Here is a 13,547-nt window from a genome sequence, read left to right on the forward strand (position 1 = left end):
ACTCACTGACCTCATCAAAAATCTACCTCTGCTCTGGGTACAGAAGAGATTGAGGTTCCCTTTGACAGTCTTTGCAGAGTTTTACAAGTTTAAAAAGAAAACACACACTAACACACACATGAGCGCAGCGCTTGAAATCAGATCCTTCATGTTTCTCCCTCTCTTTTCCAAAAGTCAATTGACAAGAATTTGCAAAGTTGCCAGGATGAAGTCACAGATCATAACTCATGTGGCTTTCAGAAACATAAATCCCTCAACCTGCTGTACTGACTTTCCATCCCGTGGCTAGCCTCTGGGAGCAGTAGCTACAATGTGCATAAAATTTTGGGACTTCGCTGTGGCCTCAGCCATTCTTCCATGTGGCATTCTCATTAGAAGGTCAGGGAAATTCATCCTGCATCCTATTACTGTCAGGTGAATGCACACATGGCCAGAGGCAACTTCTCAGGGAAGATTAGCAGCTCTTGTGCAGGTTGGGCATTTCAGCATGAGTTAATGGGGTCCAGATGGAGGCAGCTTTCGGATAGTGGGGGCCACCCTGCTCTGCGTTTGAATCCAGCAGGGCCAGCATTAGCTGAAGTGAGATTTGCTGGGAAGGTTTCCTGGAGCCTTAAGTTGAAGGCTCACAGATGGTTCATATTAGCAGTTATAGCATTAACATTAAGTGAATTTCAATATATTTTCTCAGGTCTTGTGCTCTTTATATTGCTTTCCACTGGGTCTCTAATCACATTTCTGTTATCTGCCTAACTCTTGGGAATATTTGAGATTGTCACCTCTGGAAGAGATGTTACCCTACTTGTCCAACTATGGCCTTCCCAGGGCCTATTGCTATTGAGTATTTTAAAAAACTGGCTGCCTCTCCTCACATTAGAGGAATGATGACTGTTATATAGAAGATTTGGGAAATCCAGAAAAGCACAGCAGTTAGAACAGGAGTTGGCAACCTGTGGCCCACAGACCAAATCTGGCCTCTTGTCTGTTTTTTGTAAAGAAAGTTTTATTGGAACATCCCTGTACATTCATTTCTCTACTTTCTGTGGCTACTCTTGTTCCACAAGGGCAGAATTGAGTACCAGAGACTGTATGGCCTCCAAAGCCTAAAGTGTTTACCCTCTGTCTCCTTATGGAAAATGCTTGCCAAACCCTGACTTAGCATATAGGTGTCCAGTAAGTATTTACTGATGAAATGAATCCATCTGTAATGTGTATCCTTTAGTCTTTTCTCTGTGTGTAGGTAGCTATGTTTTGGGAGAACTAAACCATAATCCTATTTTTGTAACCTAGTTTTGTCATCTAACAACACATTATGGGCATCTTCCTAGGTCACAGAGTGTTGTTATGGGACACAAATTTTAAATGGCATAGGAGTTTATTGCATAGATGTGCCAGGATTATTTAACTAGTCCCCTGTTGCTGCATAGTTATATATTTAAGTTTTCACTTTTGTAAACAATTCTGTGATAAATATCCCTACACACAATTTTTTTTGGTTTGTGTATTTCTGAGCCTAGATGGGGAATTATTCCATCTCATATTGCTAATAATTTTCCCCTTAGTTATATTTTATTCTCCCACATATTGGGGGATCTCTTGAAGACAAGGATCTGTTGTATACATATTTCTATCTTAGCACCTTCGGCCATCTCACACATATGTAGTAGGTGATCATTTGAGCTGGGGCACCAGTATACTTTCTATACCACTCATAGATGGTGCTCTGTAATTCTTTAGAGGTTTCAGAGTGGTATAATGTACATTGTATTTATTTCCACTGTCTGATGTAGCAAGCTACCACAAACCTGGTGACTTCAAATAACTCCCACTTATTTTCTCCTTCTGGAAACCAGGAATCTGAAATCAGTTTCACTGGGCCAAAGTGAAGGTGTTGGCTGAGCTGTGCTCCCTCCAGAGGAGCTCAGGGGGGGAAAACAGTTCCTTCCTTGTCCCTTCCAGTTTCTGATGGCTGCTGGTATTCATTGATTATAGCAGCATCACTTTAGTCTCTGCTCTGTGGTCACGTTGCCTTTTCTTCTGTGCCAAATCTCCTTCTTCCTATCTCCTAGAAGGACATCTGTTACTGCATTTAGGAGGTCACTCAGATAATCCAGAATAACCTCATCTCAAAATCTTTATTCACATCTGCAGAGTCTTTTTTTGCCCATTAAGAAAATGTTCACAGATTCCAGGAATTAGGGGCTGGATAGCTCTTGGGCACCATTATTCAGCCCAGCTCACATATCATTTCACTTACTCTTTCAAAAATATTTTCAAGACCAGGTTTGGCCATGAGCACCAATAGTCTCAGCTACTTGGGAGGCAGAACCAGGAGAATCGCCTGAGCCTGGGAGTTTGGTGCTAGCCTGGGCAACATATAGAGATCCTTGTCTTTTAAAAAAGTGTGAGGGACTGACTTGGTGACAGGTGCTGGTACTGTGCTGACTTCCTAATGATAACCTGGCGGGAAGGACTTGGATATGGAGAACTGTGGATGAAAGAGCTGAGCACTGGCAAGATGCTGGGAGACCCCCGGTTCTGGTATCACACTGGGGTGAGGCTGCCTAGTCCCTATTCCCTTTTGTGAATTAATGGGTTGAAGTGAGGAATGAGTACTACTGAAAGTATATGTGTGGGGCAATTTTAGGGGTTCACTGAGGCAGAACAAAGTAATGTTGACTCCCAGAAAGAAACAATACTTCCTCCCTGCTGATGACCTTATAGAGAAAAATCTCTGTTAGGTGCTAGTGTATCTTCAACACTTCCTTGAATCCTTGACAAATTCCTTTTATCCAGAAGAAAGCAGATCTCTTTAATAATATAACTTTGTGTTTACTATATTTATTATTTACAGTTACCTCTCATTAATGGCAAGTGATTTGGATTTTTCAATTTATAGTAGTACCAATGAAGCATCCCACAAAAAAAGTGAGGTTATTTTAAAAAAATATTTAAATAAATATAGGACTAATGGTTTTTAGAGAGGCACACTGTGAAGATGGTCATGAAGTCTGGGAAAGACTTAGAAGTTTCCAGACTGCCCTGGGCTGTCTTTCTGTTTTAGCTCTCTCTAGGAAGAGGATAGAACTGAAAACACAAAGAGAAGCATCCTTAGCCAGAGGACGCAGCTGGAAATGCTGCATTAATGAATTCTGATCTCTTCCCATTTAAATGCATCTGATCCTTCAGGGACCATTGGGCAGCAGAGCCGTGAATATTAATCTTGTGTTGAAATTGATCACGGCCCCCGGTAACTCAGAGCCTCTGGTAGGAGGAGGCCTGGCCTCATTCTGGCTGATCTTTTCCTTTCATGGAACATCTGGAAGGCATGGAGGCAGCTTCTGTCTGACTTCTTCATGGGAGGGACTGGCTGTGATGTGGACACGGCACAGATGATGTGGGAAAACTCTCCTGTCCACTTTGCTTTCCCTGACTGCCTCCTGCTCCAGAGCTGGTTTAGCCATCTGAGCAGGAGTACTCACAGGGCTGGGGACCTGGGCTTCTGCTTTTGGATCATGATGGGATGTGGGAATCTCCCCTCTCTCATCTCTTCTCTTCAGCCACAGATGTATATTCAGGGAAGCATAATGGTAATTTCCTAGTAAGTTTGTGACCATACCATTTCCTCTACATAGAGGAATATTTTCCTGATTGACAGTATCATCGTCATCATCATCATCATCATGATATTAAAACACCATCAGAAAACATTTATTTACTAAATAACTGTTTTTATTTTTTCAAACTTTAGCCTGTCTACAGTGCTTCCTTTCTGGGGGAGGGGTGGTGGTGCGAAGTGGAGGAGGAAATGCCAATCATTTCACTCAGTACCTTCCCAGCATTTGTGTACCTCATTCCCCCGAAAGCGGCAAGCAGATGTGGCTGACTTGGTATAATGCATAAGACAAGCTGTCTTATGCAGCTAGAAGACTCAATATTTAGGTAAAATTAGGCAAGTCACTGCACTCTTCTATGCCTCAGTCTCCTCCAAAAGCTGTAGTGAGGTTCAAGGAGACAACTCACAGGAAACACTTAAGATCCATATCTGCTCTTATTGCTTCCGTTTTGCAAATGGGAAAAGCCAAGGCCCAGAGAGGTTACTTAGTCACACAGCTTGCCAGCTTCCAGACCAATCTCTGAATTTGGCCAAGTCTGATCCAGCTTTTGACACTGCAGTGCCAGAGGCCACTTTCTAAGCCTGAGACTTCGATAAGAATTGAGAATCCTTTCTGGAGCCCTAAGGAGCAAAGCTAAAGGTGGGCAGTACTGGGCAGAGCTTCCGGTGGATTCTGGAGTCAGGCAGGACTGGTGTGGATCCTGATTCAGACAGCCCCTTTCCCTTCTTTGGGCCTCAATTTCCTCCACTATAAAATTGTGTGATACCCACCTTCTCTTCTATGGTCAGATGTGGTGGTGGATGCTAACTGGCTTGGCTTGTAAAAGTTAATAAAGGAAAGTCCAGTGTCATTGGTAGGAGTCCTTGGTTCAACGAAGGAGGGAGAAGGAAACAATAAGAGGTACCAGGCCCTGGATAGCGTCTGCTGAGAAGGAATTGGAGGGACACGGAAACAGAGGAGTTCTCTCCCAATCACCAGGGCTGCTCCAGTCTGCACACAGGGTGGAGCGGGCTTTCGGCTGTCTACCCCATGCCCAGGTTGCTGGGACAATGCAGCGGCTGCGTCTGGCAGTGCAGCTGATGCCCTGCATAGCTGGGGGAGGATCCTGGGTGCCTTTGGGCTGTGGGATCTCCACCAAAAGCCAACTTTTTCATGTAGGGAAGGTTGGAGAAGGACTGGGGATGGTCGTAGGGGTAATAGTACTCCTTACAGTCATGAGATGGTCCCTGGAAAACACCTTGCTCAGTGCCCAACACAAGCAATGCTCACTGTGCTTGACTACAGCTACAGGAATGGTTTGTTTACTGAGAACTTACTATGTGCCACATATCACACAAGGCTACCATCTCTCACGTTTTTGGCATTCCAACCAGGAAGATATTATTCCCAGAATAACAGAGAAAACAGAGACTCAGAAAACTCCAGTGACTTCCCCAAGTGATGTCAATCATATTTGGACTCCAGGTAGGCTGTCCCCAAACTATTAACATGTGCCCTTCCTGCTGGGTCAGACCACCTCTGTGGGGAGCCGTTTGTCTGGCGTCCACCAGGTGTCTTGGCATATTATACACATTATTTCTAGTCTGATCCTGGAAACCATCCTATAGGGTAGGAATGGGTACCTGTCTTTTACAGATGAAAAATAGTGACTCCCCTCCCCAGGGCAAGACATATTATTCAGTCTTGTGCCAGTGGTTTCAGAGTCTACAATCTGCCTAGTCTATCCGCTGGGCCACACTGTTTCCCCCAACACTGGAGTTGGAGAGCAGGGGACCCCTCAGGATGTTGGGCCTTGGGCTAGGCAATGAGAGCCTTAATGATTTTTGCTGTTTGGGGGAGTTTGTGGACTCTTGTTAGAGGACATGTGCACATGTTCTGAGTAGTAAAACAGTGCATCCCTGCCTCTCAGGACCTTATTATCCACTTCAGGAAATCATAAATGGCCATAGGAAGCAATAATAATAAATGATAACCATAGCTAAACTTTATAAAGCTTTGAACACAGTGCTGTCCAGTTGATATTTCTGCAATGAGGGAAATATTCTGCAACATGGTAGCCATAAGCCACATGAGACTTTGAGCATTCAAAATGTAGCAGGTGTGATGGAGGAATGAATTCATTTGAATAGCCACATGTGTCCTGTGGCTGCTGGTTTGGACAGTGCAGAGGCAATATGTGTGAAGCCCAGTGCTGGGAGTGTTCTCTGCATTATCGCTTACTGTTCTCACAACAATACAAGGTTGATTATTATTATTCCCGTCTTACAGAAGAAACTGAATGCCAGGGAAACAAGGAAACCTGCCCAAGTTCTCCTAGCTAAACATGTGGCAGGGTCAGGAGTTGAACCACCTGGGCAGGTGAACTAAGCCCATTACATTGTACTGCAGAGGTGAGGTTCCCCTACATCATGGAAACGCCTGAGGTCAAGGTCAGGATGCCTTGGAATGGATACAATGACAACCAGGCACAGGCCCAGGCCCAGTGCCAATAGCACCAAGTTGACAGATGAAGTGTGGGTGGAGACAGGAGATAGAGTGGGTTGAGATTCCTGAAAGGGGCAGCCTTGGGAGCCCAGAGGGAAACATCTTGGCCCACGGATCTGGTGATGGTGGTTCCTTTCTCCTCTTGCTCTGGGTATGAGCCCTTGCTCTGCCACTTTCTAGTGGTCCTGGGCAAATCACTTCCCCTCCCCGAGTCTGAGTTGCTTCATCTATAGAAGTGATAAAACTGCCAGTCTCATGGGATAACTTGATGGTCAGGTGAGATCATGCCTAGGGCTGAAGAGCATTGCCAGCGGTGACATTGTGTGCAGTTCATCCTTGTTCGCTCCTAGGACTTAACACGGGGTGTGGGGGGAGGGGGTGTGGGGGGCGGGTATGACAGAGTCCTCCATTGAGCAGAGGCAACAAACTCTCTCTTGATCTTGACTTTCCAGTTGAGTCCAGACTGTGAAAGAGGGTACCAGAAAAGTCAGATTAGAATAAATTAGAATTTATTCATTTATTCATATGTGATGCTGAGAATCGAACCCAGTGCCTCATACATGCTAGGCAAGCACTCTACCACTGAGCCACAACCCCAGCCCCTTTGGGCTCTCATTTTAATCCAAGAGGATTGTCTGCAGGCTGGGGACAGAGGCCTCTGGGGGCAAGTTGGTATTCTTAACTGGACAGACCTGTTATCCAGAGCTGCAGATTTGGCATCAAGTTTCTGGCTTTGTCTGATTTTATTTCCCCTTCTCTTTCTATTATGGAAAATTTCAAACATTACAATAGTTAAAAAAAAACAGTATAACAAGCCCCTTCCCCATATCTACAACTACAATACACTTCAACAATTAACTAAGTCAAGACCAGTTTTGTTTTACCCAAACCTCTACCCTTGGCCCTCCTCCCGACCCTGCATTAGGAAGCAGATCCAGGCATGTCTGCTTTTTAAACAATTCCTCTGATCCTCTCATAAATTTCAACTTGGAGTATAAATTGTTACAATTTCAAGGGAGGGCAGTTTAGCAATCTTAAAATCCTCATGTGAATGCCTTTCGATCTGGCATTTCCACTTCTAAGAAGGTATCAGACATCATTATCCATTATGTACATGTATTGGAATGCCACACTGTACCCTATAGATATGCCTCAGTTAATAAATATATTAAAGAAGAATGTTCATACAGAGGATACTCCTACACATGTGCAAAGAAAAGCTTATATGTTATGACCAACTTATAGTTCAACAAAGGGAAATGGCTAAAAATTTTTAGAGTGAAATTTTACAGTGTCAGAAAAAGGAATTTCTGTATATGATGATATAGACTGGTATCCAGGATGAATTCTTAAAAGGAAAAGGTAGGGTAAAGAACACTGAATGATATGCTTTAATCTGTATCCCAACAAGGGATTTAGTATATTTGAAACACACATTCCCCACGTGCCCATAGATAAATGCCATTATTACTTGTGGAATGCACATAAACCTGTTACCTTGGTAGCCTTGGTGGAAGGGAACTTAGTGGAAGGGAGTAGGTGGAACTTGGTAGAAAGGGGGAATTTGGTGGAAGGCTGGTGGAAAGGGATGGGAGAGAGTCTTTTCTCTATCTGCCATTGTATCTTTTGAATTTTTGTGTCTAATAATTCCCTTTTTCTCTTGTAAACCTGAAAAAATCAATTTTAAAAAAGATGCTTATCCAAATAAGTTGAAAACTTATGTTCGCACAAAAACCTGCACACAGATATTTATCACAGCTTATTCATAATGGACCCCAATTGGAAGTACCCAATTGGTAAATGAATAAACAAACTGTGAATTAATTTAATGGAATAGTTTTCACTGATGAAAAGAAATGAGCTCTCGAATCACAGACAGACATGGAAGAGCTCTAAATACATATTGCTGAGTGAAAGAAGCCAATGTGAAGAGGCTACATGGTGTATAATTCCAACTGTGACATTTTGGAAAAGTCAAAATATGGAGACAGGAACAAGATCAGTGGTTGCCAAGAGTTTGGGGAGGAGAAGGGGAGAAAAGGGGAGGGATGACTAAATGAAGTACCGGGGACTTTGAAGCCAGCGAAACTATTCTCTATGGTATTGTAATGGGGGAGATGTGTCAATATTCATTTCAGACTTATAGATGTACAAACTCCAAGAGTGAACCCTAATGTAAAGTAGGGCTATTTAAATATTTTAAAATAATAGCATATCAACATTGTTTCTTCAATTGTAACAAACATAATACACTAATAAAAGATGTTAATAATAAGGAAAACCAGGCAGGAGAAAGGGGACATATGAGAGCTCTGAACTTTATGGACAAGGTTTTGGTAAACCTGAAACTGCTCAAAACTAGTCTACTCATTAAAAAATAAAATCCTGATTAACTGGAAACTGAAGAATTTCTCTGCTCCTTTCATTCGTGAGACTTTGATTATCAGGAGCTGGGAATGGCCTCTGGGTCTTATGATGAGTGACAGCATTGGCACAGGCAGGCACAGCTGTCTTTAGTGAAACTGTGGACTGGAAGATGAGCAGGAGCATGATGGGGGTTGGCTAGACAGTTGTAGAGTCTTTGCTTTGAATGCCAGAGTGAAGATTCAAATGGGGAGCTATGGAGAATTATACCAGAAGAGTGACATAGATTTGTGCTTCAGGAACCAGGGCTGCTGCATTAGTTCTGCCCCTTCTCTGGACCTCATGCCCAAGTTGGTGGAACTAAGCGGTTATAATAAGTGATCTTTGAGGTCATCCTCAGCTCAATGGTTCTGAGATCAAAGCGTATCCCAACTCTTCTTCCTTTTCCTGCCCCACCCCTTTTTATTTTTCGGCCACTCGGTGCTCTGCTGAGGCTGGATCTGTCTCCTCAGGGGAACATTGGCTGAACAAAGGCCATGGGAACAATCTGTTGTGTTGTATTTTATTTTTTTGTTTTCCTCTCTATTTGAAATCTTCAAGGAGAAAAGCCAAGTCCATGCCAGCTTCTAGCAGCAACTGGGAAGGGAGTTAGAGGTACCGAGATGGGCAGTCAGATCCCCTGAGGGTGGCAGACCACAGCAGGCTACAGAGGATGCTCCTGCCGGGGCCTTTCTTGCTGGAAGACCTTGGCTCTGACCTGTCCAAAATGCTGGCAGGCCATTCAGAGCCCCGCCTGGAAGGCCCCAGCTGGTTGTGCGAACTAGGGAAGTTCTCTGCTCCTTCCAAATTGTCTCCTATCATCACAACGTGATTTATGAGTGTTTCCTCTAAAATATGAGAACACTGGCTCCTGGTGATAACCCTGGAAGGGCGGAGGCAGCAGCTATAGCATTTCTAGTAAGGAAGATCCCTCTGGCTCTCGTCTTGTCAGGAAGAGGATGCAAGAGGTAGAATTCAGATGGGCAGAAGGTGCTTTCTGTTTTGTTTAATCTGGAAAACAAGGCTAATCCACGAAACACAGGCCACGGAGCTCTGTAGGGACGCCAGTCTTTCATACAGTGGAGAACAGTATTGTCACCTTCTGAGGGATCTGGGGTTGATCCCTAGCTCTGCTATGTAGATGTCACAGGCTGGTGACATCTCTTGAGCCTCTATTCCCTTTCTTATGGGGGGAAAATGGGAACACTAGAAGCACAGGTGCAGCCCACGTTGGGGAAGCACCTAAAGTACTCGGGCTGGGCCTGCCACTCTCCCTGCGCTGGCACTTATTGTTGGATTATGATGACAGCCAATGGACTAAAAGTCTTTGGAACAAAACATGGAAAGCATTTTCAGAGTGGTGTATAGTGTGCATGGTGTGTGTGGTATGTGTTGTGTGTTTTGTGCATGTGTGGTGTACGTGTGTAGGTATGCATTTGTGTCAGCTGAGGCTCTCATAATCACACTTAGTGCACTTGGGCAAAGGCACTTGATAAAGGTGAATGGCAGTTTGCTGTATAGATACTGATACCCTGATGACCTACTGTGTGTGCTGGGAGAATCTGCCTTCAGAGCTTAAGTTTCTTTTGAGGAGATGGCAGATATGACATGCATACATGAAGGAACAAACACACCATAACCAAGCACTGCCAGGCAGTCTGAGAGCAAGTGGGAGTCTGTGGAGAGTTGAGAGGAAGCCCCAGGGCAGCAGCCGGGACCTTGTGGGAGGAGCTGTGCTTGACTCGGGTTCCAAAACTGTGGTTTTCTGCCTTTTTTTTTTTTTTTTTTTTGGCTGCCTACTCTCTAAATGAACTTTTTGAGGGAAAACAATCTCTTCCCCTTCACACATTTTAACTTGACACCTAAAATGTTTCATTCTAAGTAGCTACAAAGGATGTATTTCTGCTGTGTTTTAAATATTGACATCTTAGATTAACATTACACCACTCTTCCATCAAATGGAACAAGTTTGAGAGGCCAGCCTCTGCAACTTAGCAAGACCCTGTCTCTAAATAAATAAATAAATAAATAAATAAATAAATAAATAAATCAGGGGTGTGGCTAGAGATGTAGCTCAATGTTAACGTGCCCTGGGCTCAGTCCCCAGTACCACAAACAAGCACCATCAAATGGAAACTAAGCATCAGCAATTTTTTATTTTGTCTTTTATTGAAGTATCTTATGTAAATAGTAAAATGCACAGATCTTAATTGTGCAACTCAATAATTTTTACCAGTGTCCCTACCCGCTAAATTAAGTTGAGGGACATCTCCAGGACTTTGGAAAGCATCTTGTGCCCCCTCTCAGCGAATAACCCTTCAAAGGTGACCACTTCTCTCACCTCTATCATGATAAACTAGCTTTTCATGATTTCATTAGTTCTGGCTGCTTTCAGTAAACACAAGGTCTGTGGGTTTCAGGATTGCTTTGCAGATTAGTAGTAGTACATTCTCATTGTTACTGGATATCTAGGGGCATTTCTAATATTTGCCTATTAAGTTACTATCCTTGTATATATTTTTGGGTGGAAATAAGCACTGATTTCTTTTGGATTATTTATATATATAAAAAAATATATATATATTGTCATGAGTGGAATTGCCAGGTCATATGATAAATACCATAATACATTGGAATCCTTTGTCATTCAGCAAAAATACCAATAAGCCAGCTGTGGTGGTGCACATCCATAATCCCAGCTACTCAGGAGGATTGTAAATTTGAGGCCAACCTGGGCAACTTAGTGGAGACACTGACTCAAAATAAAAACAAACTTAAAAAGGTAGAATGTAGTTCAGTGTTTGAGGCCCTGGGACCCTGTGTTCAATCCCCAGAACTGTACATACACACACATACACAAAGGAAGGAAAAAATACCCAAACAAGTAAGAAATATTTACATTGGTCCTTTGTCTTCTGAAGTTCATAATTCCCTCCTACTTCCTTCACAGACTTTTACCTTAATGTATTATGGTTTAATTTTTGATAGATTATCAGACTTCTTTTTATCCCAAACGTGTATGTAAATTGAAATGAACATTTTACATTTGTCCTTTGACCACACAATTCTAAGGATCTTTCCTTTGGATTAATTTATCATTTTAGTGATTGCTAATAAACAGGTCATTAAAATAATATTAATACTTTGCAAATTTGATAGACTATTAGACATACAAATTAACATTTTGTAGGAAATGTTTCTCATAATAAAATGGATGGGGTGGGAGATGACAGTGTTGCTCAAACTTCAAGGTACATAAGGATGACCCAGGGAACTTATTAAAATGCAGATTCTGATCCAGCAGGTCAGGGCTGGGACTTGAGATTCTGTTTTTTTTTTTTTTCTTCTCTTCTAGCTTTACTAAAGTATAATTGATATACAGAAAGTAGCATACATTTAATGTATACATCTTGATGAGTTTGGGCAGTTCAATGTTTTTAAGTAATGGTGATGCCTCTGGTCCATGAACCATACTTTGAGTAGCAAGAATTTATAGTCCTTGATTAAAAAAAAATATTTGCTAGCACCAACATTTTGATTTGTCCCTCCCTGTTTTGACACTCAGATTTTTTGACCCTTTGGGATGCTGTGCCACATTCAGATTCTGGATGCATGAAACGTTGGTCTTCCTCCTGTAAAATAGGAAACAGGACCATTGTGAAGAGGGAGAGTTTCACACCATCTAGACACCATCTGCACTTTCTCAGGCAGAGTGGTTTTAGGAAAGAGTGGGAATGGACATTTTTTGCTGAGGATCTGAGGTGGATTTGTAACTCTTCCTGCACATCCCCTGGGGTATCTTTGTATGCTACAGAGAGGGTCTGCCCCATTTTGCAGATCAACTTTCCGAAGGATGCTAAAATGTTGCGGGTCACTATGTCAGATAGGGTGCACATTTGAGCAAGTAAGATTGGACATTGCAAGGACTGGATTGACAGATTTGGAGGCTCCACTGGGAGAGAAGTCCTGAGCAGTAACATTTGGGAGAGGGTGCTGGATGGTTTTGAATTCTGGGCTAAGGAGTTGGACTTAATCTTGAGGCAGAGGTATTTTTGAGTGGATTGCTGGTATGAGAAGAGTGTTTTGGAGAGACGATCTATAGAGAACTTCAGGAATGTCAGAGAAGGAATTCGCTACATGGGGATGATGGCAGTGACAACACTAGGGCTTGAAGATGAGATTGGCTGTAGTCATGAGCATTTGGCTTCAATTTTTTAAAAAATATATTTTTTAGTTGTAGATAAACACAATATCTTTATTTATTTATTTTTTATGTGATGTTGAGGATCAAACCCAGGGCCTCACACATGCAAGGCAAGCGCTTTACCACTGAGTCTCAACCCCAGCCCTTGGTTGTAATTTTGAAGTCTGACTCCCAGCTCTTGAACTTTTGTCCTGGTAGTACAGACCTGGTTTGCCCCATCAATATTTCCTGAAGTGGGCTACATTCTTCTAGTAGCACTTGAGATGTTTATACACGGAATTCAAGGTAATTTAAAGCAGAACACAGCTGTGTCCTTGAGTAACACTAAAACCCAAGAGCAAGCAGCATCCCCTTCACAGCCCTTTCTCTGTCTTCACTGTACCTGGAGAAGATCTTTCTTTAGCCCTCTCGGGCTGCCATTTCCCTTTCTTGCTAAAGAGCAAGCAGCTGAGGCAGAGGGGCCTTTGAGGAACTGACTAGACAGGATTGTACAGAATTCTTGTTTTTGTTGAACTCATTTCCTATGTCCTAGGCTGCTCCTGGTTCTCCATTTTACTATGATATGCAGCTTTTCATTTTAAGCAAGTTCACATCAGTAAGAAAAGTGAGTCCATCTACTTGATTATATGGAAGAAATAATAATTTAGCTGGTGGCATTGTGGATATGGTAAAAATTGTGGTGGCAACATGCAGTGATTCAAGTTTGGGAAACACAGGGTTAGATCGAGTGGCCAAAATGGCATGTGTCAAGTCTTTGTACTAATGCTCTGCCGAGCAAGGTCTGGGGTCTAACCAAGGTCCAAGAGGCTCTAGGGATCATGCGGGGCTGCAAGGCAGTGGAT

General features: G+C 42.8%; 1 protein-coding gene across 8 annotated transcripts in view; it reads left to right on the plus strand.

Moving 5' to 3' along the window:
- Srgap3 (SLIT-ROBO Rho GTPase activating protein 3) overlaps window positions 1-13,547 on the plus strand; it is a 249,719-nt gene that overhangs the window by 110,326 nt on the left and 125,846 nt on the right. The gene's annotated exons all lie outside the window — the stretch shown is intronic.

This window comes from Ictidomys tridecemlineatus, chromosome 16 (assembly GCF_052094955.1).
Source record: "Ictidomys tridecemlineatus isolate mIctTri1 chromosome 16, mIctTri1.hap1, whole genome shotgun sequence".
NCBI classification, from domain to species: domain Eukaryota; kingdom Metazoa; phylum Chordata; class Mammalia; order Rodentia; family Sciuridae; genus Ictidomys; species Ictidomys tridecemlineatus.